The sequence below is a fragment of the Macaca nemestrina genome, chromosome 9, assembly GCF_043159975.1.
Source record: "Macaca nemestrina isolate mMacNem1 chromosome 9, mMacNem.hap1, whole genome shotgun sequence".
In the NCBI taxonomy this organism is placed as follows: domain Eukaryota; kingdom Metazoa; phylum Chordata; class Mammalia; order Primates; family Cercopithecidae; genus Macaca; species Macaca nemestrina.
In genome coordinates, this window is record NC_092133.1 from 73,724,507 (window position 1) to 73,747,172 (window position 22,666).

Consider the following 22,666-nt stretch of genomic DNA (forward strand, 5'->3'; position numbering starts at 1 on the left):
TAGACCAGTCTTTCTCTGCTAGTGGTCTTTGATAAGCCTACATGGTAAAAAGTGGGATTCACTGACTTGTCTGTAGGAGATATGATTAAATATGTCTCAAAGCATCTCCCCCACCTTCTCACACCCACCCATTAGAACAGGATGTTATCTACAGGCTGATACCTCCCTACTCCCTCCACCTGCCTTCTAATACATGGCACCAAGACACTGCCTAGGACCTAACAAGTGATTGGCCCCTCCTTCTCCAAGACATTCCCCTCTTCCTTTTTCTCTTTTAAGCCCAGAGGGCCTGACCCTCTAATGCCTGTCCCAGGCCACTCTCTCCCTCCAGGAGCCTGCCAAGTTGAACACAAAGTCCTACCACCTCTGCCCTCAACACAGACTTCTCCAAAACAAGTCCACAAACACCATTCAGGATGATTCCTGCTAAGACCCACAGGGTGGGAGTGATAAAATTTCCAGTAACATCTACCATGATGTTACTTACAATCCTAAAAGAGGAAATGTTCTGTATTACATAAAATATGTCCAAGGTCCTCCTACGAGTACGAGTGAATCCGTGCCTGGTTCTTCTTTGTCTTCTGATCCTGCCACGTCATCCTTGTCGTCATCTGTCTAAGTTTTGCTTTAGAAGCCACCCTCGGTCAAACCTTCACTCTCTTATACAACGAGCTGGGCATCCTCAGTTTCCCCTTCATGCTAAAAAGTTTTGTGCATGTGCCCACACCATTTCCTCAAGTTCTTGCTCCTAAAGGTAACAGGGGTTGGGCAAGGCACTTCCTGCAGAGACCAAAGGAGACTCGTTCACACCCAGAAGGAGGAATATTCTTCCGGTTCTACCCCATTTACACCTCTGTCCCCCCAACCCAGAGACGTCCTCACTGTCCAGCAAGTGCTTCAGGCCCGCAGTTGCACTGTTACCCTCTTTTGAATCTCGTAGGCGTGGAAGCATGGGTTGGCGGGGAGGGGCAGGAAGGTTTGCCCACCAGGAAGAAGAAATGAGTGTGTCAGTGTGTGTGTGTGTGAGCTGCCGCCGCTGCTACTGCATGTGCTGGGTCTTTGAATGTGGCATCTGTCAGGGCTCAGTGAGGATGACAGATGTCTCTCTGCTTTAGGAACAAACAACACTGCCCTGTGGGGTGACAAAAACAGCCTCAGCCCAACCAGAGCGGAGAGGTGCAGTCTCTGGGAATCATCAGAAGACGGCAGCGTAGGAGTCCAGAGTCTACCACACACCTGCTCCCCTAAAAAAGCATGTTCTCATTATGAAACCTTAGAAGGCAGCTCCCACGCCAGGGACAAGTGTGCGGGAGCCTGTGTGGCCTCATTCACTACCAGATGAACCGTTCATTCAGGAAAGTCTTGAGGCATGTCCAGGAAACAGCACCCCAAAGACTCAGTTAACCCACAGGGTGAGTGCCCATGGAGATAGCAGCTCTGGGGGTGACACTGTTGAGTCAGTAGATCAAGCTTCACCCTGAGTCAACCCTAATTCTGTGCTTTTCAAATAAATGAGCCAATCAATCTTCTTGTTCATTTCCGTATCCCCAGCACCTAGAACAGTGCCTGGCACACAGTAGATGCCCAGTGGACATTTGCTGAACAACAAATGAATGCCAAGGCAGAAAAAGGGAGTGAGAGGCAAAGATGTATAAAAAAAGAACTAAGCAGAGCAAAATGATAAGAAGAATATTAATAATATGAACTACAAGACAGAAAAGTCATCTGATCTCAATACACAAGAGTATAAACTCATTATGGATGCTGAATTATGCTAGTGACAGTTTAAATATTTCTTGGAACTGAATATGCACATTAGAAGAGGCCATCCCAGGCTTAAATGAGTGCACATTCCTGTCTTGAAGAAAAGGAAGAAAAATATATGAAGCAATAGGTGTAATACAATGCAATAGATGTTCTAGAACAAAGGCCTGGAGCTATGATTCCAGGGCAGCCTGCAAAGATCTCCCAGTGGAGCTGATGATTAGCAAGCCTTGAAGCAAGGATGGAAGACTCGCAAGAGGCAGGTCAGTCATCACAGACAGGGATGACTGCTTCCAAGAACTGTGTCTTCTGTAAGCCCAGGGGCCAGAGAGCTGCTGGGTTTCCCAGTCTTTCCAGGCTATGGCCAAACTGATGAAGCCATCCTTATTTCAGTCTCTGATTCCTTCAGAGAAGAAGAAAGAGTCGAGTCTAGCAGAGTCTCACTCTGCCTGCATGCCAGGAGAGCACTCCCTCCATAGGCCACTCTAAACAGAAATACTCCCTGAACCACCTGGGGCGACCGGCATCCTCCGCACTTCCAAGGCCTTCACGCTTCCCAATTTTGCTTACTTATTCTCACCTTCCCATCCACTTCCCAGATGTGTTTCTCGGGTCTCCAAAGGGAAACTTGGGGAGAAACTGAGTCAAGCTACTTTGAGTCTCCTTTCCTACCTGGCCCTTTCCACAGCACTCAGCCCAGAAGACGTGCTCTGGATGAAAGGAAGCAGCAGTTGGAATCTCTGCAGGCCACAGCGAGGGAGGGAGGGGTAGAACCAAGGAGTGGGGCACTAGCACGGAGGCCTGAGCCTCCTCACTGCCAGGATGAGGGAGCTGCAATGATCTGGGGTTCTGGCAGCTCTGGAAGCCTCTGAATAAGTAACTCTGGGGCTCTGAGAAGTACTGGGTCAAGATGCCCTGGTGGACACAGCTGGCCTTAGTCATCAAGACATGGGTACAAACCTCAGCTCAGTCACCTTCCAGCTGTTTGAGTCTGAGAAAGTCAATCTCTCTAAGCATTTGTGTTCTCAATGAAAGGACTATAATGCTTGTCTTGCGGGGATGTTGTTAGAATTAGATGTGATGAGGTCTAAATTGCTCCTAGTACAGAACAGGCAATTGGTAAATCGTAGCTTTTTTAACTACTATTAGTGTAGTATTATCATGATCGTCATCACCATCATCATCAGGGGCAGACAAATCTCAGACCAGGTCTGAGAATTCCCAACTCTGAATTCAGAGCCTTTTGCTCCAGCAGACAGAAATGAGAAGGTAAGACCTAAAGTAGAACAGGACTAGAGGAGGCCCTGAACAGTGCTGGGTGCCCAACAGGGGACTTCCTCCCAGGGAGGCCTCTGTGCCACCGGCCTGGGGTCTCATCATCACCGCCAGCAACAGGATGACTGGCTGCCCCCTGGATTTGCTGCGAGCAAAGAATAGGAAGGCAGAGCAGGAAAGCCCGGGAACTAATGAGATTCAGAGAGCTCGAAAATTACAGGTGCGTGAAAGGAGTTTCCACCTAATTGCTCTGACACCTCCCACTCCCATTGCAGAGTCACTGCAAGGAGGAGGCGCGTGCAGGAGCAAGCGGGGATCCGCAGGGCTGCTGGTCCAGGTCACTGCTCTCTCCAGGAGCACTGGCTCCAGTTGGGAGTGGCCCAGGGCCTTTCTGCAGCCTGGCAGGACAGGGTGGCCACTGCCCGTGGCTGGCCCAGAGGAGTCCACCTTGTGGGTCAAGAGCTGCCCAGGCTGATGTGTGCCTCAAAAAGCAGGGATGAAAGCCAGGCAGTGCACAGCAAGCCCAGGCACCTCCTCAGCCATGCAAATGGGAGCTGGTCACATGGGCTCAGGAATTGCCATTTCTGACCCAGCCCAGGCAAATGTGGCCCAATTCTACATTCCCTTGAAGCTGAGCCCATTTGTAGCCATGCCAGGCCTGGGGTCTCCCTCAGTGGCTGCTGGCAGTTGGTCACAGCTGCCCTTAGAGCCTCAGCTCCCTCTCCTGCCCTGCGTCCTCCCTAAGAAGATTTCAGATCGGTTATCTCACGGGAGGATCTCAGCAGGCTGGAGGAGGGCAGGCTGGTAAGGCCAGCCTGCATCACAGAGGAGAGAAGGGCGGCCCACTGACAGGCCAGAGGCAAACTGAGACCCTCCTGATCCACTGTCCCTTCCCTGCACCCCCAACAATAATGACTTAGCCCCAGGACACATCCTTAGGAAGAGGGCATCCCTAAGTACCACCACCCCCACCCCCGCCCCCCCCCACACACACACACAATGCTGGGATAGGCTGTGAGACAATATGGAAACAGCCAGAAAGATTTGCATTCGAATCCAGGTTCTGCCACTTCCTGCCCATATGTCTTCGGGTGCTTTATGTAACCCCTCTGAGCCTCAACTGCTCCAACCATAAAGCGGAGCATGACTGGGAGTGATAAATGGGATGGTGAGAGGAAAACACAGTGCCCAGAGGACAGCAGGCTCTCAATAAATGTGAGATGCTCTCACCATAGCCCTGCCTGACGTCCTGCCTCACACCCAGCCGTCCAGCTCACAGGACTAGCCACAGCCTTGTAGGACATTAGAACTGCTGCCAGTCTGCCTTCAGTTCCCTTTCTTGTTTAGAAGGGACTCTCCCCTGGACTATCAGCTTATAAGAAGACATGCATCCAACACAAGGGCCTCTGATAACTCTCTCCATGGACCGCTTGCTTACGTCAAGAGGCAGAACATCGAGAAAAGACATAGTGCCTGCTGCTGTCTGGGCCAAGCCATCCCACAAGCAGGCTGAAGTGTGAGAGAGGCAGATACATTCCCTTTCAAAGTGTCTATGGTCCCCTGGTCCATGATATAATAGGAGAGATGCACAGCTGGCTTAGTTTGCGCCATCTCCCTATGGGGACCGGCACCTGGGAGAGCCAAGATCATTAGTCCTCCAGGCAAACCATTCAAGTCCTTGTGCTGTCAAGGTGACTCACAATATTGAGAGTAGTCTGATTGTTAAGAATTTTTTTTTTTTTGAAAAACACACAGTGAGCTTTCTTAACTCCAGTTTATTCCAGCTAACACTACAGCTTCACTGTTCCTCTTCCAATCGATAGTGGAATGAAATGATCCGGTTGGAACTCCAGTTCAGGCCACATAGCTGACATCTTCTGAATTCCTACTCCTGAGGATTCTCAGACCCAAAGGCAAAATGGATCCTGGTCGTGGGAAAGTCTATGGCTTTAGATGGGCAGAATCTGCAGCCACTGAGGCTACAGCATCTATAAGCCTGTCCCCAGTTCCACAGCAGAGACCAAAGCCAGGAAGAGCCAAGGACACTCAATGCCACTCCTGCCTTATGCCAGCCCTCAGGGTGAGTGCATAAGCTCTTCCCATAAAAATGGCATTTGCACCCTTAGTAATCTTTTATTCAATTCAACTTCATCTAGTCCTAATAAATAGAATTATATTACTTCCTTGCTTAAAACCCTTCCACGGTGTCTATGTGAAAATGTAAAATACTTTCTCTGGCACACAAAGCCCACATGCTCTTGCTCTCCTCTCCAGCCTCCTTCCTGCCAGGCACTGGCTTGGCCATCCAATTCAGCCTCCCTGGCTTCACTTCTCCTTGCTTGACTGTGCATAGCTCTTTCTTGCTTCATAGTGAGACACATACTCTTCCTCCTCTTTGTCCAGTTAATTCCTGCTCCCCTTTCTGGTGTCAGCTCAAAAGTTGCCTTCTCAAGAAAAACTCCCCTGACTGCTTCCCAGTACAATTTATTGCCACCCCTGCCCCCTTCTCTCCTATAGTTCCCCGTTCTTTTCAAAAAGGACTTGTCAATATGCATGATTATATAATTGTATGTTTATTGTCCTCGCTTTCTGACCATGTAAACTCTATGAAGCCAGAGCTTCATAGAGAGAATAGCTTATTCTCTCTATCCGTTTGCTCAATGCCTGACACCTAGCAGATCCTCAACAATCTTTGTTGAACAAGTGTGTCCATTTATTCATTTAGTTCTCCAATGTCTGACTTCATTCAATTACTTATAATTAAAATGCCAATTTTTATAATTTCCATGAACTATAAATTAAAAAATCACTGTGTGGCCAGGCACAGTGGCTCACACCTGTAATCCCAGCACTTTGGGAGGCCAATGTGGGCAGATTGCCTGAGATCAGGAGTTCAAGACGAGCCTGGCCAACATGGCAAAACCCTGTCTCTACTAAAAATACAAAAATAAGCCAGGGATGGTGGTGCGTGCCTGTAATCTCAGCTAGTTGGGAGGCTGAGGCAGGAGAATCTCTTGAACCCCAGAGGCGGAGGCTGCAGTGAGCCAAGATCGTGCCGCTGCACTCCAGCTTGGGTAACAGAGCAAGACTCCATCTCAAAAAAAAAAAAAGAAAAAAAAGAAAAAGGAAAAGAAAAAGAAACCACGGTCTGCCATGCCATGACTGGAGGCTTACATTAACTCATTTATATTTGCAGTTAGTAACATACCATTTTTAAATGAGTGAATCCTGACCCCAAGAAGCTAAGTAACCTTGTAAGTCATAGAATCAGTAAGTGGCAAAACCAGAATTGAAAACTCTGGCTCATAACTTCTCACTTTTCCTACCAAATGACACAAGTGGCTACAACCTGAGTGGCCAGGCCTGAGTGGGTAGCAAGTCTTGAACTGTGTTGGTCCCCAGCCCCACAGCACCTGGGACAAGATCCAGAGTGGCATCCTCCTCCTCCACAGCAGAGGAGACTACTTAGGCAATGAAATGAAATTGGCACGTTTACCTGCCTGTGATTAAACAGAGTTTTTACTTGATAGCAGTTGAAATAATTTGGGCTATAAATAAATAGGAACTGAGCTAGAATCTGAACCTGCTTACAAAGCTAGTCCTTTTCCATTTGAGCCATAACATATCCAATCCACTCAGGGAAAAATTAGGGAACAAGGGGGAAAAATCTTTCAGTTTCTGTAGCATTTTAATGAAGGATTGATTGAGGTTTTATGCAGCAAGAAGGGCACAGCTGGGGAGTAATTGCCAAGAAAATTGAGGTGCAAGAGCCATTAACATAGAAGAATCAACTAAGGTTCCTCACCAGTGCTCAACTGAAGGCAGTAGCAATTGGACCAAATGACAAGCATCACAATCTCACTCCCTAGCAACCCATCCTAGGAAACAAAGCCACCTTGTCACTGCCTCCTTCAAAAGTACCATAACCCAACCCAAGGCAGGCAATGGCAATCCATGTGCATCCTCCACTCCCAAGCCTTTAGCAACCCTGATACCTTTTCTAGGGACCTTCTGAAGAGGAGGCTTTAGTCGACTTATTCAAGATCACTTACCACCGTAGATGATGACTAAAGCAGGGCTGAATTCCAGATGTTATGATCCTAGAAAGTCTCTCAATCAATGGTAGAACTCTCATGCACAATCTTCTTTGGTTGGGGGCAGAGGAGGGGTAACTTGGAGCATGTGTGGCTCCCCACAGGCTAGCCACTTGACAAGGATTCACCTTCTGTCCCTTCACTATGTATCAGAACCTACACTTTATGGCCACGTTTTGTTTCCTCTTTTCTTCCTCTTCCTCTTTACTGTACCTCCATCCATCCTTCTATAGTGCCGCTTTCACCCTGGTATGTGAACTTGCTGCTGACTTCCCAAATGAGTTCTGAGAACTGATTTCCTGTGCTTTGTGCTCTGTGATGGTTCAGGCCACTCATCACACCTCTCGTGGGGATCTCTGGCACTTTGGTGGTCCTACTTAGAAACCATCTTCCTCCTCAATCCTTCGCTAACAAGTTCTATAATCTTAACCTCCCAGGGGCTCAGTTATACTACCTGCAAGATGGGCAGAAGAATTCCTGCCTAGAGCCCCACTTAAGTGTAGGAAATCCAAAGATGATAATATATAAGAGCTTGGAGAAAAGAATAAAACTGAGACTGCAGTAAGGTGAATAATTCAGTGCATCCTCATTATGCAGCTGGAGTTAATTCCAAGGAATCACTTTGCAAATTCTCAGGTACTATGCATGTGTTTTATTTTTTATTTATTTATTATTGAGATGGCGTTTCTCTCTTGTCGCCCAGGCTGGAGTGCAAATGCGAGATCTCAGCTCACTGCTACCTCTACCTCTTGGATTCAAGCAATTCTCCTATCTCAGTCCCCCGAGTAGTTGAGATTACAGGTGCCCGCCACCATGCCCAGCTAATTTTTGGATTTTTATTAGAGACAGGGTTTCACATGTTGGTCTCAAACTCCTGACCTTAGGTGATCCGCCCACCTCAGCCTCCCAAAGTGCTGGGATTGCAGGTGTGAGCCACCACACCCAGCCACATGTGCTTTTTAACGTTTTTATTATTTCATTTTTGGAGTCATTATTATTTCTGTTACATCACACAAATTGCAATAACATTAAGAGATTGAGATGATGATGGTATGAGGATGGTGGTAGTGATGACAGTGATGATGATGGCAATGTTGTTGATGGCACATAGTAGTAATGGTGAAGATGGTGGTGATACTGGGGAGATATGATGGTGGTGGTGATGGAAGTGATGCATATATTACAGGTCCAATCTACACACACATGTTCTTTATAAACGTGGATGGACCTTATCTCCTACATGGAGTGGGCAGCACAGATTGTGGAGGAAGCTCTTTTCCTTCCCTGGCATCTTCTGTTCTTGGAAATCAATGAATATCCTTCATTCTTTTCCCCATAGTTCCTATTTCTATAGAGTCAGTTTGTCTTCATTCTGTAAGCTCCCTAGTAACTCTCACTATTTGCCATGATGCTGGGCACTGGGCCTACAAGACATAGATCCTGTCCTTGAACAGCCTGTGTTCCTAGGGAGAGAAACATCTGAAAAGTGAAAGAACATGAGAGCAAAATAGCATGCACACTGCACTAGAAGGTGCACCCTCATTCGGCACGGGTGTGTCAGGGACTGGCAGGGTCAGGGATGATTTCCCTGGGAAGGTGCCTTTCAAGCTGGCCAGTGACTAAGGGGCCACTCATCCTCCAGGGAATGGGTGGATAGAGAGCACTCTAGGCCACAAGCAAAGCAGAGAATATACACTACTCTAGGGTATGATCTGAGAGATATGGGAGATTTCAGGGAAAATAGCTTAAGTTTTTGAAGTGATAAAATATTTGAATTTTATCTTGAAAGAACTATGGATCCATTAAAGGTCTCTCAGCATAGGAATGAAATGAGCTGAAGCTGGGTGTTACGATGTTTCCTCTATAGCCTAACCCCCTCCACTTATGTTCCCAAGAGCCCCAGCATCATCCAGGAGCTTATAAGAAATGCAGCGTCCCAGGCCCCATTGCTAGACCTCTTGAATAAGAATCTGCACTTTTCAAAGGTTTCATTTTCTAAATTACTATACAGTAAATTTAACTTTTTATTTTTGGTGTAAAGTTCTATGAATGTTAGTATATGTGTCAATTTGTATAGCCACCACCATAATCAAGATACAGAACAACTCTGCCCCAAAAACTATCTTGCATTATCCTTTATGATCACACATACCACCCCTACCCAGTGATAACCACTGATCTGTCCTCTGTCACTACAGTTTTACCTTTCCAAGGAAGTCACATAAATGAAATTCATATAATATGTAACCTATTAACACTGGCTTTTATAATTGAGCAAAATGTTTTTGAGATTCATCCAAGTTGTGGCTTTCATCAATAGTTCATTCTTTTTGCTACTGCACAGCATTCATTGTAAAGATGTACCACAGATGTTTTAACCATTCACCCACTGAGGTTCTTCCCAGTTTTGGGTAATTATGAATAGAGATGCTATAAACATGTATATGAATGTTTTTGTATAAACTTAAGTTTTCATTTCCCTAGGGTAAATACCTAGACATTGAATTTCTGGTAATATGCTAAGTGTATGTTTAATTTTATAAGAAAACTTCTAAACTGTTTTCCTGAATAGCTACATCATTTTGCATTCCCACTAGTAATGTCTGGGAGTTCCAGTTGCTCTCCATCTTCACCACTACTTGGTATTGTTAGTATTTTTATTTCAGCCATTATAATAGGTGTATTCATATCTCATCATTGCTTATATTTGCATTTCCCTAATGGCTAAAGATGCTGATGTTCTTTTTCTGTGCTTATTTGCCATCCAAATATCCTCTTTGATCATGTGTCTGTTCAAGTCTTTTGCCCATTTTCCAGTTGGGTAGCTTGTTCTTTTCCTGTTGAATTTTGAGAGTTTTTTATATATCCTGGCTATATAAAGTCTTCTGTGATATATGTGATTTTTAAGTATTCTCTCCTATTATGTAGCTTATTTTTCGTTCTCATAATAGTATCTTTCACAGAATAATAGCTTTTAATTTTGTTGGTGTCCAAGTGATCCATTTTTCTTTTGTGAATCATCTTTTTGGGGTCATGTCTAACTTACCTAACTTGAGGTCAGAAAGATTTTCTCCTATGTGTTTTTATCAAAGTTTTATAGTTTTATGCTTATATCTGTGATCCACTTTGAGTCAATTTTTGTATAAGGCATGAAGTTTAGGGTGAGCTTTTTGTTTTGTTTTGTTTCATTTGCCTTTGGATGTCCAATTGTTTCAACACCATTGTAGAAAAGACTTTCCTTCTCCATTGAATTGTCTTTGTACCTCTATCAAAGCAATTGACCATATTTGTTGTAGGTCTATTTTTAGACTCTAGTCTGCTCTATTGATCTATGTGTCTATCCCTTTGCCAATACAACATTGTCTTGATTACTATAGCTTTGTAATAAGTGTTAAAATCAGGTAGGGTGATTGGTGATTCCTTCTAATATACACTTCTTTTTCAAATTATTTTACCTATTCTAGTTACTTTGCCTTTCCACATAAATTTTAGAAATTGGTTTGTTTATATCTACAAAAAGTCCTGCTTAGATTTTGGTTGGAATTATGTTAAATCTATAGAGAAATTTGGGGGTAAGCTGGCACCATTACTAGGATGAGTCTTCCAGTCCATGAACATGGTATGTCTTGCCATTTCTCTAGGTCCTCAGAATCTGCATCTTAACAAGAACCCCAGGTAATTTCCCTGTACATTAGAGTCTGGGAAGCATAGCTCTAGAGTAGAAATGACAATGAAGTCGTCTGGGAGGATTTACAAAATATAGAAGCCTAGACCTCACTCAGACCAACTGAATAAGGATCTCTGAAGGGGGGGCCTAGGTGCTGGAATTTTTTCTAAGTCCTGTAGGTGATTCTAACTGGCAGCCATGTGTGAACCTCTACTCTAAACCCAGTCTGGACTCTTGTGGCTCTGGCCCTATGCTCATTAAATCAGTCTGAGTAAGGCCATTAGTTCATTCCTTTTCAACCCTAGATGTATATTGGAATCCTTTTAGGATAGAGGTTACCTCAATGAGAATTTTCAAGAAACAATTCTAGTTGACAGATTCACCAAACTTCCTCTGAGGCCCCACCTATATTTGAGGATTGCCTTTCCCTGCCCAACCCCAGGAGCTAGAACAACATTCCAGAAGTTTTAACTCTCAACTCTAAAAACCCACTGTCTTTTTGGAAGTCTCTCTGGAAGTTACTGAGGCAACAGGAGACAGAGGAGAGAGAGAACATGTGTGCATACAAGAGAAATGTCCAATTGAGTAAGTCTGATCAATAAGATCTATGACCCAAAAATACTTGCTTCATGGCAAGGGAACATCTTTTGCTTTCATATCCATCTTGCATACCTGCTGAGTCAAGGAAACGGCTCCATATTTAGGAGAAAAACCCTCCTCTAATCTCTAAATGCAATAAAAGGTTTTCTGTGTCTTTTTCTGTGGCTCCTTGGAAATGTTAAATGCATGTCTCAGCTACAGCAAGGTGGGGCATGACATATTGCCCCCCAAAATATGAACCAATTGAATGTTGTCTGAAGTCAGCTCTGTTTCTGTTATCTTTTAATGGATTTTAGGTAAAGAGGTCCTGATGTAGATAAAATAGATATGAAACCAAATTCTTCCGCTTTGGATGTGCACCAACCCCAGCAGGTTAAAAATAGATTCAACCACATCAATAATATTTCTCTTTAAAGTTGCAGGTCCTTTGGAGGTTTGGAAACATTCAGAGAGGACAGAAGCGGAGAAAGATATGAAAATAGCAAAAGCTGCAGTCTAAGCCTCCAGGTGTGGGCCTTGGGGACAGCCATGCTGGAATGCCTGATTTTTACAAGTCCAAGTACCTATTTCCTACCAAAAAAAGCCCTTCCACATACGATAAGAACACATCTTTTCTTGCAGGGCTGCCAAGTTCATTCTAGTCTCAACCCCTGCCGCTGCCTGTTGAGATTGATGCATCTCCAATCCCTAGCTCTTTGTTTGAAGCTAAACATCCAAAGACCTTTAGAAGCACAAAATGTCAACATACAAATGAGATGCATCTCAACTGCAGAACCACAGCATGTTGAGACTGGACCAGCAAACCCTGCGGTAGTTTCCTCTCTTCTCCTCTGTGGAAAATGACCTATCCAAGTTCACACAACAGGTAACATGGAGCATGTGGAGGGACTCAGCATAGGCCTGTGCAGTAGTGGGGTCTACTGGAAAAGACTTGGCCTTTGAAGTCTCATTCCAATCCCAGCCTTGCATTGACCAGCTCTGTGACCTTGACCTTGAAAAGTAGAGTCACAGTGAATCACTAAAAATATGCACAAAATAGCTGATACACAGTGGTGCACTCAGCTAACACCAGTCATTTCTGTAATACAGATCTCCCAACTTCTAGTCCAGTGCTCTTTGTACAATAACACCATATGAAGACTCTGAGCCATCCAATAGTGCACTTGAACCCTCTCCTCAGAAATACAGGCCAGCACTGCCCAGCCTTCTTTAAAGACAGCTAGGAAAAGAAACCAAATACATACTACTTACCCAACCCTGAACGAGACATGCTGCCTCCCTTTCCTTTATTTTATTTCCCTTCTATTTGTCCTGGGTTTGTGGTTCTTGGGCAAGGTGAACTCTGCTCAGTATGATATGTGACCCCTGGCCACAGTTGCATATGGCCCTACCTCTGTTGCTGCCTGCTCCTTACGTGTTTCTCCAGGTCCACACTCCTTTCCTGTGCCATCTTCCCCTGTGGCACCCGTGTGTAGGAATCTTCAACAGTTGCACTACCTACAGAGAAGCCGCAAGCTGGAGCGCCACAAGTTTCCCCCCAGGCCCCATGCATAGGTCAGCAGTCTTGACCCATGGACTGATTTTAATATTTTAATTAAATTGACAACAGGTACAAAATCTGGAGATTTCACAAAAATGCAGATTTCTGACTTCTTTTGACAAATTACAAACTGGCCAAATGTCCACAGTTGGCCAGAGCTGTGAGGCAGCTGCTCCCTTCATCTGGGAAGACTCTTACTCCTCTGGTCAAAGTCCCCACTGGTGCCCTCATTGCAACCTCCCCATTCCCTATCAGCCTCTGAGTTTTCCACCCCTGTTACAATGTGCACTTCCAGTTCTCCAGCTGGACACTCAAGATGCGTCACCACATGGCCCACTGCACCTATTCAATCTCTTCTGGAAACCCTGGAAAATTTCTCTGCTTCTAGGCTCTGCTGGGAGCAATTCCCCTCCTACAATGTACTCCTTGCTCTTTTATTTACACAGCCCAATCAAGAGTATCTCTTCTCAAGAAATTCTTGCTGACCACCCAAGCCACAAAGAGTTCTCCTTCCCTTAAAGCATGGAGTCAACAGTTATCTTACCCACCTTCTCATAGTTGGCTGTTCCTGCTTGCACATCCTGTTTCCCTAGCTAAATTGTAAACTTCTTGAGTTCACGTTTGTTTGCCTTCCCCAGAAGGCAGTCACAGACATTCCAAAGAGAAAGTTCTGAACAAAGATTAATTGTTTGGTCAGGAGCTATCAACCATATCATCATTCAGTGCAAGACCAGTCTCTCCAGCCTCTTTTGCCTCCACTCCTCTCCACTCCCTTGTTCCCCTCTCAAATCCACCCAAACCCCCAGCTTCCTGGAATCACTCCACAAGGACTAGAATTTGTTTCTTGTTTTGCTGAAGATTGTTCCCATCCCTGCCACTCCCCAGGACTAAACACAGAACCTGCCACATAACAAAAGCTCAGCATATGCAAATTAAATGGAAAGTGTCTTACTTTTTAGTCCCTATATCTTAACATCTGCAGCTCACCGGGCTGACCATGCCTTTCTCTCTTTTCACGAACAGATCTACGGGTCTTGGGAATCCCAGTTCAGTGTTCCTCTCTCAATCTTTTTCTCTTCCTTTACTCAGCCAAGTCACTCCTCTCTCTAGGCTGCCACAGTACTTTGCTCTTGGCTGCCACAGCCATTACCAAATGGTGGTGCAATTGTTTGCCCACACCTGTTTTTCCCTTGGATGCCAAGCTCTTCCGGATCCAGGATTGTGTGACCTTCTCCCATGGGCTAGCCTGGTTCCCCAAGTCATAACTGGACAGAATCAGTCCTGTGGAGAAGGCAGGTATTATGGCCCTCATTTTTCCAATGAGAAAATGGAAGCAAGGCACCAGGCTCTCTGCATGCAGCAGAGAGATGGAAGAGGAAGAGAGAAACGGCTTGGGTGAGAAGACTTGGTTCTATTAGCAGGGGTCAGGCAATGGAATGGAAATGTGTGATGTCCTTTCAAGGTCCCCTTTGGAGCAATATTTAACAACCTGCCCAAGAAATATTTAGTTACCTAGGGGAAATTAACTTTGTTGACTTGATATTTGCTACCAAATAAATAGCCAGATTCTGTGAAGTTACACATCAATGTGTAGGAATTTGCCTAGTAGAAATGCAAATGTTTTCTGTCCAGGAGAAAAGATAATCTCAAAGTTTATGAATTGACTCCCGTGTAGGACATTAACCAGTTTTGTTTCTAATCTAGCAATCTCATTCCAACACTCTTCCTCCAGTGCCTGTGTAAACTCATGCTGCCATCTTGTTGGTGCCTCATTAATGAGCTAAATGCATTTTTGACATGTCCACATTCTAGATTTGTATGAGTCACAATTTTAACTTTTTGAAAATCATACTTTGCCACCCAGCTGCCACCAACTCTGGGAGTGTGAGCAAGTCCCTCCCTCCCCTCTTCTGGACTCAGTTTCTTCAACAGTAACATGAGGGTGTAGGTCTGCATGGCAAATTACAAGCCCTAGGAATATTTGATTTTAAGCTTGAATCTTAAAAAGAATAATTTCCTTATAGGGTTGAACATTTTACAAAGTTATTTTCCAAAATAACAACAATAATGGGATAGTGCTTCATACCTACGGCTAGGTATTTTAATTCTCACATAACGAGATGGGGCTATTGTTCCTAGCTCTATTACAGGTGAGGTTAAGAAAGTTGAAATGGTATTTTTTTTAAGCAGGAGACACTACATTTGTCCTTCCACTCATGTTTCCTTCTATTCCTCTTTCACTTGTCTGGCCATCCATGTTTCCAGCCATCCATCCCACTGATGCAAAAAGAAGGTGGTTTCCATTTTCACTCTAGATCTATCTAATTGATTATCTAATTGATGTGGCCTTTAGTAGAGGCAGTGATTGCTTCCAGTTGATGGGTGCAGGAAGACTGTGAAAAAGTTACCACTTTGAGCTTGACCCTGAAGGTTCAAGCAGAATTATTTAGGGATTTGGAGAAAACCCAAAGATGCCAAGGCCTTGCATCTTTGCCTGAAGGAACCACGGCAGGGATACCAGGAGGCAAAGGAGGGAGACACGCACAGTGACCAGTGGGTGGTCATGGCTGTGGGAAGGGTAGATAATGGGAGATGAGATGAAAAAGATTACGTGGTCTTGGCATATGTCAATGGCTGATTGAGAATCTTAAGTTTCCTTATCTGAAGCCCTGTCCACAATCACCCAGACTTTGAGTACTTCATGTGGTGGTAAGAGGCAGAGACAAACCCTTCCCCAGGTGCCCTGATCTGGCCAAGCCTAGGCGATCTGACTACCAGAGTTCTGAACTCTTAGAAGGTAGAGTTGCAAACCACCATGGAGGGAATCTACTCCAGCATCCCTTCCCAAACATGTGGGCCTAAGCTAATTTAAGCTAGTCTGAGCTCACTTTGCAAGCAGTTGTCACAAGGCGCTACATCAAAAGACTCCCAAGGCCCAAATATTTAACAACCAGAACACTCCCTCCATCCATCAGTTTGGTAATTCTATCCACACGATAAAACTATTGGGGTTTCATTTCTGGCCTGCTCATTTCTTATAAACATGCCAGGGCCATTTACAGCTCACAACTCACTGCTCTCTAAACATTTACACATTTCTCCCTCTTAACACATCCTTGGCCATTTGATTAAGTAGTAGATCACAGGGGATGGAAGGCAAGGCCTTGGCATCTTTGGGTTTTCTCCAAACCTATCTTGACATGGGTTCAATGCCAGCCTTCCCTTCCAGTAAACACAAGGATTATTGCACTCCTGGGCACAGACTTGCTGATGCCTTCGTCTTCTCTGTCCCTTCTCTTGCAGTTCCTTGAGGTAGGAGGGAATACAAACCCCAAGAACAAACAGACATGAGTCCATTTTACCAGCTGGGTTTAATGGGAAAGCTGGTAGTGTTCCCCATGATCCCTAGGGCTGAGTGAGTGCCCACATTTCACAACACCCTGATTCCAGACAGGAAGCCAGAAGTATCTATATTTAGGGGAAGGAAGCTGCCCCAGACACAGCTTCCTGGACTGTGAGCAAAGGAATCTCACAGAAGGCCTATATCAGTTTCCATACAACTTCCTTGCCTTTTGGGAAGGTGCAATCTCACAGGACTGGTGGGACTTACCCAATGCAGTCATCCAAAAACATAGTTATGGCCAACACCTAAGTGCTGAGAAAAGTCAAGAGGAAGAGGAAGCCCCACGGGCTGAGAAAGTAGTGAAGGTCACGGAAGAGGCATGGAGCTGTGGCACCATTGGCAGGGGACAGCTAGAGTCCAGGTCCAGTGCTAACACTGGGTATGAGCAAGCGTAGGAGACAGGACACTGCCGAACACCCACAATGGTGATGCTCCTGTTGGCTCTGCCTTCAACCTCAAAGGCGATTATGAATAAAGGAAAGCACACTGCCTTCAGAATCTGACCTAAGTTTGAAATCTGGCATCTTTCCCAGCTGGCTGTATGACCTCTAGGAGCTACTCAACACCTCAGAGCCTCACTTTGTTATTCAGCAAAACAGAGATGCTGGTATATATCTCCTAGGAGTGACAAGGGGATTCATGCGGCTGTTAATGACCCGGTGCCTGCCTGGGACTACCAAGCAGCCACCACACTGCAGTCAGGGCAACAGTACTGCAAGCACTTCATAGACAGAGACCAAGCCTTTCCAACTTGATCTGCCATGCTTCAACACAGTGCCTCAGCCATTGAGAAAATCCTGTGACAGGCACAGACCCCCTTCAAGAAGGACTTGCTGCTCAGCTGCTGAGAGGGTTGTCAGCAGCTTCTTCAGGGCTTGCTCAGTTGCAGAGAGCTATCTGGCCCGAGGTCATGCCCTTCAGGGGCAGCCCACCTCCTCTGAGTGATGGGAGTGAGGGAATAAAGGCCCATGTCAGCCCATCCTGGCACTCATTCTGGCACAATGCTGGCAGGCCATCTTGGTGCTCTTGGGGCTGGCTGTGGCTGCATCCAGCCTGCATCACGACTCAACCTCTGCACAGTCCTACTGCCTTCCCGCACTCCTGTGGGCATGAGCCTCCAGCACACTCAACTTTGTGTCAGAGCTTACTTTCCAAGAACCCTACCTGCAATGAACGTGGTATTTGTTGATGAGTAAATGCCTGAAACAAGATCCCCGATCTTCTAAATCCAGAGTTAAAACTCAGACAGGCCATGGTCCTTGGTCATTCTAGGTCCAAGAGGCTCTTGCTGCTGGCATGGCCAAAAGATGCAGGTAAGTAAAACAGCACACTGTGGTGCTATGACCACCCAAGGGCTGCCGTGTCCCACTCAGGAAAATCAGGTACCTAGTTGGCTTCCAACAGAGGCTGGGGGAATTTCAAGTTGAGGTTGGGCTCTGTAGACCTTCTCCACCACTAAATCCCCCAGGTTTATCATTTCCTGGGAGAATAGGTCCTGGGGAGAGAGGGGCAGATAACAATGGAACACACCAAGAGGGAACCCTGTAATGGAACAATGCCCACTAACGTTTATTTTATCCCAGGAGTCACAGAAGGAATGGAATGGCTGAAATGGAGATAAAGGATGAAGGGCAGTCCCCTCAGGGTGTTATCCAAAAAGTCACCTTGGAAGAGGAAGAAGCTCCTACCAATATCAGAAGAACAACAAACATTTTTTTTTTCTAGAAGATAAGTGGCTAATTTCAAGATAATTATTCTATCGACTGCCATATAAGTCTTTTTTTTTTTAATTCATTCAAAAAAAAAAAATGAGGCTGGGCGCGGTGGCTCATGCCTGTAACCCCAGCTGAGGTGGGTGGATCACCCGAGGTCAGGTATTCAAGACCAGCTTGGCCAACATGGCAAAAACCCATCTTTACTAAAAATACAAAAATTAGCCAAGAGTCCTGGCGCATGCCTGTAATCCCAGGTACTCAGGAGGCTAAAGTGGGAGAACCACTTGAACCCAAGAGGCGCAGGTTGTAGTAAGCTGAGATCGCGCCACTGCACTCCAGCCTAGGTGATAGAGCAAGACTCCCTCTCAAAATAAATTAAATAAATAAATAAATAAATAAATGTGTTCCTTTTCAAATGAGGAGTGGGAACACTTAGATTACACGTGCTAATAAGTTCTTTTTGACTGTGAGGTAAGGAGGAGAGCCTGTGCCTAGGTGACCTTGGCCAGGTCAGAGACGCTGGGACAGCCTGGACATGAGGAAGAAGGGATCTACGCAGTTCTGTCCACAGCACATTCCAGGGCAGCTTCCTCCGGGGCTGCTTCTGTGCCAGAACCTGCTGGCCTCAGGAGCCCCAGCTCACCTTTCACTGACCTTCAGCCCACAGGAGAACAGCATTTCCTACCTCCCCCACCTGCTGACAAGGCCTCTGCTCTTTCCCATGCCAAGGACAAAGATGACCTCTGGGGGATTCCTTTTAGCTGGCCCATAAAAGGAAGAGAGACAGGCCAAAGAGAAAGAGCTGCTGGGTCCTTCCCCAACTAGAACATGGGAAATGATTATTTTCCAGTAGGGAACTTGTGGCTGGGCAGGCGGGTGTTGACTAGATGGGTCCCTCTGGGGTGTGGTGGAAATGATCTCCACTTCAAAGAAACAGACTTCCAGAGAAGGCTGGCATTAGCATCCTGATCTGCTCTACTGCGAATTCCAAGGGTTTTGCAGAACTCTTGCTGGGCCATGAGGGTACAGTCTCCTCCTGACCCCAATCCTTTAATCAAAGCAGCTAGGTTTTAGTTAGTGTACACAGAGTTCCAGGCCTCTAAGAGTGTGAAAGCCACTGCCTCAGAAGATATCCCTTGTTGGAGGTTCTGGGAAGTAGAGGCCATCGAGGCAGACTACTTAGCAGCTGTGCAACCCTCAGCAAGTCATTCAACCACTTTGAGCCCCCATCCTGTGTAAAACAGCAATTATCACAGTGCCTACCTCCTAGTCTGGGTGTGAGAGTTCAAGGTGAGGCCAACCAGGTGCTTCACTCCATGCCTGGCTCATAGTGAGTCCTCGATAAATGTGAGCTATTTTCTTTCAATGAATATTTGTCCTTTCCAGCATCACGAATACATGAGCTTCCAATTCTAGGGATCCAAAGACAGAGGGGCTTTATTTCCTTCAACGAGTTCAGAGAAGTCCCAAGCATTTAAACCGCTATAAACTGAGAGAGTAAGCCACAGCTCTGAAAATGCTCTGTGTGCTCATTCACCTGAAGTAGCACTGGGGGTCACTGCAGCCTCAGGTGCCACCGAGCTGACAGGCCAGGAAAAGAATACCCACTGACTCACTCATCTGGGTGGAATGGTTTCACAGGGACCCAGGTGAGGTGGTGACTTTTTCTGCCTCCTCATTGTCCCACTTCCATCACAAAAGTGCCTGAGTTCTGGAGCAAAGGCTTAGCTAGGAAAAGTTTCAGATATTTCTTTTGTCTTAACCCTTCAGGGAGAGGAAGGAAAATCTGTCTCTTGCTGGGTTGAGGGCCACCAAGCTGGTTAGCTCACTCTACCACCTTCTGCATTTTCTACCTTCAACACAGTGGATACTGGGATGTCTCTCTCTAGCCATATGCATTCAGGAAAAAACCCTGGTTTGGGTGGGGCTCTGGTTTGGGTGGGGTCTGCATTGGGTCTACAGCCACTAGCAACTTGCTGTAGTCAAGGCAAATGATATAGCTCTCTGATCCTCAGCTTCCTCATTGTAAAGAGAGCTCTTAGCTCCAGGTCTCATTACTTTCAGGGTATTTAGGACGTTTAGATGCCAAATAAGACAGCAGAAGGCAGAGCACCTTGACAAGCATAAAGCACTATATGCAAACATAAAGCATGGTGCAATTTCACGGGACTGGTGGGACTTACCCAATTATAAACCAACAAATTTATAATCACATGGCAGGAGGGGTGGAATTTCAAGACAGGATTATTATTCATTGTAAGATGACTTGTGTAATATTGTAAATGACTGCTCTTCACCCCATCCTCTGATTCTAATTAAAATCCTCATTCCATGGCCCCTACACGTACATTCATTTTCACTGTTCAATTACAAGCACCAAGATGAGACGTTTTGACGCCCTTGGTAATTGTCTGGTTTCTACAAGTTCTTGGTTCACAAGCATAAGCATGTGTTTCATTTGATGTTTGGCACCATAGAAAACAGTGTATGTTTAATGATTTCTGTATTAAATTGAATAATGAATAAACAGCAAAGGCAACAGACCAAATATCAACTTCGTGATACACCTGCTTGATGGAATTCTGAGCCTTTTTCTCACTCCATCAAGGACAACTGCCTAATGGAGAATCAGAATATTTTTCTAATACAAATAAAGTAAAAAAGCAATGTAATGTTATTATCTTTTAAAGACAGAAATATTATTAAATCCTCTACCATTTTTAAATTAAAGCATAAAACCCTCTTCTACCCAATAAGCAATAAGAACTCACTTGAATTTCTTTTCATGGGCATTTAAGGGATACTAATGGGCACAGACAGAAGAGGGAAAAGTTCAGAAAAGAAAACAGCAGATAATATATAAAGAAGCAGAAAACAAACAAGAGTGATAGAAGAGAAGCAGAAGAGACTAAGGAAGGCATCTAGGATGCAGTTGTAAAGAGAAAATCAGACGTAGATAGGCAGGAAAGAAAACAATCAATCAAACAAACAACAACAACAATAAAATGAGAACTAAAGAGAAACTTTCTTAAAGGAACCCATAATTTTGGAAGCTTATCAGTAGATTTTAAAAGTAGATTACAGATTTATGATTACAGGGGTAAAAGGTGTGTTACTCTTAGCAACTTAATGTTTCTTTAATGACATAAAATCACATCAAGACTATATCCAGCTCATTGGCCAGCAGCGCCCTATGCCTGCCCCATAATGCTGCACTGTGTTATTTTTCAATACCAAACATTTGGTGTCCACTTGGGTCAGCACCTCCATCAGACTGCCATCACTAAGGGAAATGAGCCAGCCTCCCACGTCAGCTTCCTCCCCTATGGGCTCCACTGAATGGGGATGAATGGGCTACCTACTCTCAGTAGGGATATGAGGATTAATGAAAGTGATGTAGAAAAAGCACCTGGTATTGTAAGTGGCATTTAGTAAATCCTTCATAAACACTAGAGTTCATTATTAGTTGGGGTTACAAATAGTCACTCTCAGAGGGGGAAAAATGAATGAAAGTGTGCCAACAGGTTAAACAAAATATTTTGGAAATTTTATGTTGTTGTCTGAAAGTTCTTTCATATGCATCTAAAGGCATCATACTCACTGTCACCCTCTTCACATGGTGGGTATCGACATAAAGAACATTCTTCAATTTCTGCCAAAGACTTGACTGCTACATTTCATTTCTGTCTAGGTTTCCACTGAGCCCTCCAGCTCAAGGGGCCTCCCTCCCCATGAGTCATCTTTAGGAAGCCCAGCCTCGTCTCTAATTTTGAGAAGCATTTCCCTTATTTCAGGTCTTCATTCAGCCAGTGGTTCAACCACTGAACCATTTCAGTTTCCTTCCTTCATTTTATTCACAAAGGAATCCTTTCATCTACAGCCCCTAGCTGGGCTCCTTTGAAGAGACTTTCTCTTCTTGCATTACTCTCTTGCTCAGCCTTCCTTAGGAAGGAATTAAGACACATTTCAGGAAATAGGCAGAAAATGTTCATCCTTTTTTCCCTCATTGTCCTACTCATAAACGCTTACTCCTTCAAATGCACCCATAAATAAGCTGTAGACCCACATCTGGTTCTGAGCCCAGCACATAGTAGGAGCTCAGATGAATGATTACGCCTGCCTTCCCAGTCTTGCTTCTGCCATCCCTTCCCCCTGGAAAATCTGCTCCTCTCTCCTTAGCCTAGTAGAACCCTCATGAAAGCTGTTGTCCCCTTTTGAAGGAATGACGCCTCAAGCATCCAGCATGTCTGATGTTTACCTCATGCACCCTAGTGGATGTGGTGAAATGAAGTGACTTTTCCATTTCAAAGAGAAAGCGCAGTCTCCAAACTTATGACCTCGTTCTCAGAATGCCAATACTTACAGCTTAGCCCTGGGTAACGCTAGCTTTTATGACCTTAGATTCCCATTTGGAGTAGAAATGGCGTTTCTGTTTCTCCCCAAGGTTCTCTGAATTAGATGACCAAAGGAGAACTACCAAGATGGATCTATGAGACCCTTCAGGCTCTCATCCATTCATTCAACACATTCATTCATTCAGTCCCTACTGTGTTCCAGGAAATAAGTGTCCACCATACAGGAGTGACCCAGACAAAAAGCCCTGCTTTT

General features: G+C 45.1%; 1 protein-coding gene and 1 long non-coding RNA gene across 21 annotated transcripts in view; one reads left to right on the forward strand and one right to left on the reverse strand.

Annotated features, from left to right (window-relative positions):
- Positions 1-22,666, reverse strand: part of LOC105465975 (potassium calcium-activated channel subfamily M alpha 1) — a 763,404-nt gene that overhangs the window by 487,068 nt on the left and 253,670 nt on the right. The gene's annotated exons all lie outside the window — the stretch shown is intronic.
- Positions 5,045-12,140, forward strand: LOC139356021 (uncharacterized). The gene is made up of 3 exons (XR_011607384.1): positions 5,045-5,119; positions 11,817-11,907; positions 12,022-12,140. It is a non-coding gene; the product is annotated as an uncharacterized lncRNA (long non-coding RNA).